The sequence below is a fragment of the Melanotaenia boesemani genome, chromosome 15 (genome assembly GCF_017639745.1).
Source record: "Melanotaenia boesemani isolate fMelBoe1 chromosome 15, fMelBoe1.pri, whole genome shotgun sequence".
Lineage (NCBI taxonomy): Eukaryota > Metazoa > Chordata > Actinopteri > Atheriniformes > Melanotaeniidae > Melanotaenia > Melanotaenia boesemani.
Genome location: NC_055696.1, coordinates 33,013,157 through 33,019,114, shown reverse-complemented (window position 1 = coordinate 33,019,114; position 5,958 = coordinate 33,013,157). Strand labels below are relative to the sequence as shown.

The following is a 5,958-nucleotide window of genomic DNA, read 5'->3' as shown; positions in this document are numbered from 1 at the left end:
CATGAACTTCTGGAACAAAATTTCGTTGTGCCTTGCACAATGACAATAAAGATTCTTGATTCTTGATTATTGATTCTTATTATAGTAATCTTGCACAGACAAAAAACAGTTATGTTGTTTAGCTCATCAGGAATCCTGGTGCTGTTGTACTGAACCTTTTGATGAGTGGGGGAGTGAAATAAAAATATTACTGTGTGGTTTTTATAGATATTCAGACTTAATGAAAACTGGAGTTTTCAACCACTGACTGCTCTTAGTTTCAGATTCTGTTGACAACATAGATGGTAAATGAGAACAGGTCTGATGGTCTGATCTCTTAGCCCATAGATGAGAGAACTCAAACATCTGGGTAAGATGATAAAACAAATATAAAAAACATCCTGGACCCACAGAAACACAATCCTTGTTAGAATCCTTGAAAGAGCTGTGATCAGAGGATTGTAAATGGTTGAGGACAGACTGAGGCCCAGTTGCACCAGATGCAGCAGCAGAGTATGACGAGCCTTTCGGGCTGAAGCTTTGTCTGTAGAGGCCGACTTGGCTGCCACAACAACACCTACATAGGAGAAAACGATTGCCAGACCAGCTGAAACAAACACAACACAAGTAAAGGCTGTGTCATATTGATGGGTTAGAGACCCAAGTTGCACAGCTATCACAGAACAAACCTCTGTCACTGGCATCTTTTCAAATGGAAACTTTAAAAATAACAAGACTTTAGCAAGATTGTTTAATACACTAACAGTCCAGCATGCAGCAATAGCTACAGCTGTGTTTCTGATGGTGATAATGGAAGCATGCCTCAGAGGATAACACACCGCTACATATCTCTCTGAAGACATCACAACCAGAGTGAGAGGAGAGATCACAGTGGTGAGATTGGTGAAAATGAGGAGAGCAGCACATAGAGGATAAGATGTGCTGACTCTACAAACAGCCATCAGAAACAGGACTTGAGATTTTGCCAACTGAAAGGTGTCTGCAAAAAGGAGGTTATAGAGAAGAACGTAGCGACTGGTGTCACAAAACACCGCTTTACTCCTCAGCATGAACAACATGATCCCATTAATGAAGAGAAACACACAGGATGGTATGGTACACAAAGCAGAAACCATCACCCTTTCCAGTAACCCCTGAAACTGCATTTCCAAAGACAAGTTAGAGTGAGATACAGAGGTGTTTGACATCGTGGAGACAATTTAAAACATGTAAAATATCAACCTGTTGATGTCAATGAAATACAAAAGAATGTACAATTAAATTAATTCCACATCTATTGTATGATCTGTTCCTCGAGGTTCACAAGAAAAACTCAATGATTGTTTCCATGTGGGCAGAGCTGCTCTGCAAGGTTAGTTTGGCTTTGCTTTTGTTTTATAATCTCTGTCCTCACGTGACATCTAACATGTATGACATTGTTCTGGGATCGCTGGTGGTTGATGTAATGTGTTTTCCAGTTGTGGTTTTCAATGTGGTTTTGTTTCCAAGGCAGCTTGACTGTGATAAAGTAGTTGAGCCTTTGTCAACATAGTTATGTTTACTAGGTTTAACATCCAGCACTAACATAAACTAAAAACAGGTATTTTGCAGGAAAAACAACATTTCATCCAATCAAAAATTTCACTGAAGTATTAAGAAGGTTTTATTGATATAAAACAAGCGTCTGATCATGTGGAAAAAGTAAGATCGCATGCTTCATTCAGATTTAGATTTAAAACTGATTCAGATTCTGCTCTGAGTATGATATTCTAGGTGTTTTGTGTTATCATGCAGCAAGATCTTTACACTAGGTCAGAAAGAAAATCAGATTAGCAAAAACTTATTTGGTGTAACACTATGCCATTATTTTTAACAAAAGCAAGCCAAAATGCAGAAGAAAGTATGTGAAAATCTAAGTCAACCCTCATTGCTTTCATATTAATTAACCTTCTGATAGTTCCACAGTTGGGGATGATGATAAATGAGGGTGCCAAACTGATCCAAAATGGCCATTTTAGAACCTTTGTTCTACTTCACTTTATCAGAGTTTACCTTTGCAAAAATTATGTTCACATTTTGTATGAGATAGAGCAGGAATCACCAACTCTGGACCTTTTGAGACAGTGTCCTGCAGGTTTTAGGCTATGTCCACATGGCATCGAAGCCGGTTCAGGTGTGAAACCGGTGTGAAAACGGTGGTGAAAACTAGGACAAAGGCTTTAACATCCCCACGACGCCGCTGTAGTACATACTACAGGATGTGGGGGGAGCTAAACAGTAACACTCCAAAGCTAGAGCAAAACAACGCATGCGCAGATAAAGGCTCACTGCGTGTTGCAGGACATACACGTTGGAAGCCGAGAAGAGAAGATGGCTGAGGATTCACTGCAAGGCAAAAGAGAAACATTTCTTTGGACTAATGAAGAAATTGAGCTTCTTCTCCAAAAAATACTTGACTACAAAGAAAGGGTGGTTCGGAAATCGGCGCGTGTTCGTCACATTGACGTCATATCCTCGAGTTGTGCGGCTTCGCTGTCCGTACAGTACTGCAGACGGTAGAGGACTCAAACCGATCCACATTGGTACCTGGCTTCAGACATGGACGGTTTCATGGAGGCTAATCCCAGGCTTCGTGGGGATGAAAACGTGGTTTGCTAAAATACTTTTGCGGTTTTGCTGCAATCCGGGGTCGTGGGGACGGCCTCTAAGATTTTTTCTCTGCTGATTCAAATCAAATAGTTCTCCAGGTGAATATTGTGAAGTTCTTGACAAACCTCTTACTGTCCCATTGATTTTAATCAGGTGTGTTGAAGCAGGAAAACATCTAAAACCTGCAGGACACTGGTCCAAGAGCTCCAGTGTGAGTGATGACTGTGATAGAAGTTTAGAGATACAGCTTCATCATTTTAAAGGGGTATTTATATTCATCCTGAAAGTTTGTTTTTAGGCAAGCCTGAAACTGTTGTAATTGTGCTGTGTGCCATTTTTATTTTTTCTTCATCAGTAACCTGCAGTATATGACAATAATTACATAACAAATCTCACTTTACTATGACTCATTGTGGCTGCAGGGATAAACTAATTTCGTTATACATGTATTATTTTTGAGCAGCGGTCTAAAAAATAAGTTCAAAGCTCAAATAGAACTGCTAATGAGACTGCTCTGACCAAAGTGATTAATGATATATGTTTGAATACAGATGATGGATATATGTAAATATTATCTTTACTGGAACTAGGTGCTCCATTTGTTACAGTCAACCACAATATTTTACTCAAACGACTGGAGAACTGGGTGGGCCTCTCTGTCACTGTACTACACTGGTTTAAAACTTATTTAAAAAATAGGAAGTACTTTCTGTTAATAGGTAACTTTACATCTGAGCAAGAATTATATGTGGAGTTCCCCAAGGTTCCATCCTGAGACCTATTCTGTTTAAAATCTACATGCTCCCCCTGGCAGGCATCCAGATCCAGATCCAGACATGGAGAAGCTGTTGAGGTCCTTTATTTCATATGCGTTGTGTACACAATTGAATGGTAATTTCCTGGTCCTGTATTCACAGAGGCTAGACACCTTGAAGAACTACTGAGGCCTCAATGGCGAGCTGAAGCCCAGGAGAGCAAATTCACTCAACGATCCTCTACCAACATGGATGTAATTTTAGGGGGAGACACAGGGGAAATGTCCCCTGCACTTTTTCAAAATGCTATTTTTAGTCCCCCGCATTTGTTACTGTCCAAAAACAATGTTTCGTTAAAGTAAACAGAGACAGGTCCAGCACTAGGACCAAGTGGAAAACGGCCGATCAACCCGAAGCCTGTTTTCCTTAGTTTAGAACGCCCACAAGCTTCTCCATTCGCTCTGCCGTTTGGCTATCCCCGCTGTCACTCCACCTTGCTTGCAAGTTTTTCAAACTTTAAGCTAGTCTGCGGTCAGGAGTCCTTGTTAATATGCGACTGTAAATTGTGCTTTTGTTCTGCCTGGGTCATGTCAACTGGAAAGGTTGTAATATCCATTCATTTTCTGCTGCTTATCCAGAGTCGGGTCGCGGAGGCAGCTGCCTAAGCAGGGAAACCCAGACTTCCCTCTCCCTGGCCACATTCACCAGCTCATCCAGAGGGATCCTGAGGCGTTCCCAGGCCAGCCGAGAGATGTTGTCCGTCCAGCCTGTCCTGGGTCTTCCCTGGGGCCTCTTTCTGGTGGGATGTGCCTGGAACACCTCACCATGGAGGCGTCCAGGAGGCATCCTAACCAGATGCCCGAGCCACCTTATCTGGCTCTTCTCGATGTGGAGAAGCAGCGACTCTACTCTGAGCCCCTCCCAGTTCACCGAGCTTCTCACCCTATCTCTAAGGGAGAGCCAGGCCACTGTGTGGAGAAAATGCATTTCGGCCGCTTGTATTTGCAATCTTGTTCTTTCGGTCACGACCCACAGCTTATGACCATGGGTGAGGGTAGGAACGTAGATCAACTGGTAAATCGAGAGCTTTGCCTTTTGGCTCAGCTCCTTCTTCACCACAAAAGACCGATGCAGAGTTCGCATCACTGCAGACGCCGCACTGATCCACCTGTCGATCTCCTGCTCCATCCTTCCCTCACTCATTAACAAGACCCAGAGATACGTGAACTCCTCCACTTGGGGTAGGACCCTATTGCAGACCCGGAGAGAACACTCCACCCTTTTCCAACTGAGGACCATGGTCTCGGATTTGGAGGTGCTGATTTTCATCCCAGCCGCTTCACACTTGGCTGCAAATCGCTCCAGTGAGAGCTGAAGATCACGGCCCGACACGACCAACACAACCACATCATCCGCAAAGAGCAGAGACCCAATCCTGAGGCCACCAAACCAGATCCCCTCTACACATCGGCTGTGCCTTCAAATTCTGTCCATAACAGTTATGAACAGAATCGGTGACTGGACAGCTCGTACAAGCGGGTCCGGCACCCCATACTCCCGGAGTACCCCCCCACAAGATTCCCCGGGGGACACGGTCGAATGCCTTCTCCAAGTCCACAAAGCACATGTAGATTGGTTGGGCAAACTCCCTTGCCCCCTCAAAGACTCTGAAGAGGGTAGAGCTGGTCCACTGTTCCATAACTGGGATGAAAACCACACTGCTCCTCCTCAATCCAAGGTTCGACTATCTGACGGACCCTCCTCTCAAGCACCCCTGAATAGGAGGGGAGGCTGAGGAGTGTGATCCCCCTATAGTTGGAGCACACCCTTCGGTCCCCCTTTTTGAAGAGGGGGACCACCACCCCAGTCTGCCAGTCCAAAGGAACTGTCCCCGATGTCCACGTGATGCTGCAGAGGCGTGTCAACCAAGACAGTCCTACAACATCCAGAGCCTTAAGGAATTCTGGGCAGACCTCATCCACCCCCAGGGCCTTGCCACCGAGGAGCTTTTTAACCACCTGAGCGACCATAGCCCCAGAGATAGGAGAGCCAGCACCAGCTACCCCAGACTCTGTTTCCTCATCTGAAGACGTGTTGGTGGGATTGAGAAGGTCTTCGAAGTATTCCCCCCACCGCCTCACAACGCCCCGAGTCGAGGTCAGCAGCCCCCCATCCCCACTGTACACAGCGTTGATGGAGAACTGATTTTCCCTCCTGTGCCACCAGATGGTGGACCAGAGTCTTCTCGAAGCTGTCTGGAGGTCATTCTCCATGGGCTTTCCAAACTCCTCCCATGCTCGAGCTTTTGCCTTAGCAACCGCTGAAGACGCATTTCACTTTGCCTCCTGACACCCAATAGATGCCTCCAGTGTCCCACAGGTCAAAAAGGCCCAATAGGACTCTTTCAGATTGACGGCATCCCTCACTGCTGGTGACCACCGACAAGTTTGGGGATTTCCACGACGACAGGCACCATCGACCTAACGACCACAGCTCTGGCTGGCCGTCTCAACAACAGAGGCACGGAACACAGTCCACTCTGACTCAATGTCCCTCACCTCACCTGGGACGTGGT

General features: G+C 45.4%; 1 pseudogene; it reads right to left on the bottom strand.

The window, feature by feature from the left end:
* Positions 1 to 337: 337 nt before the first annotated feature.
* Positions 338 to 1,187, bottom strand: LOC121653826 (annotated as a pseudogene).
* Positions 1,188 to 5,958: the final 4,771 nt, after the last annotated feature.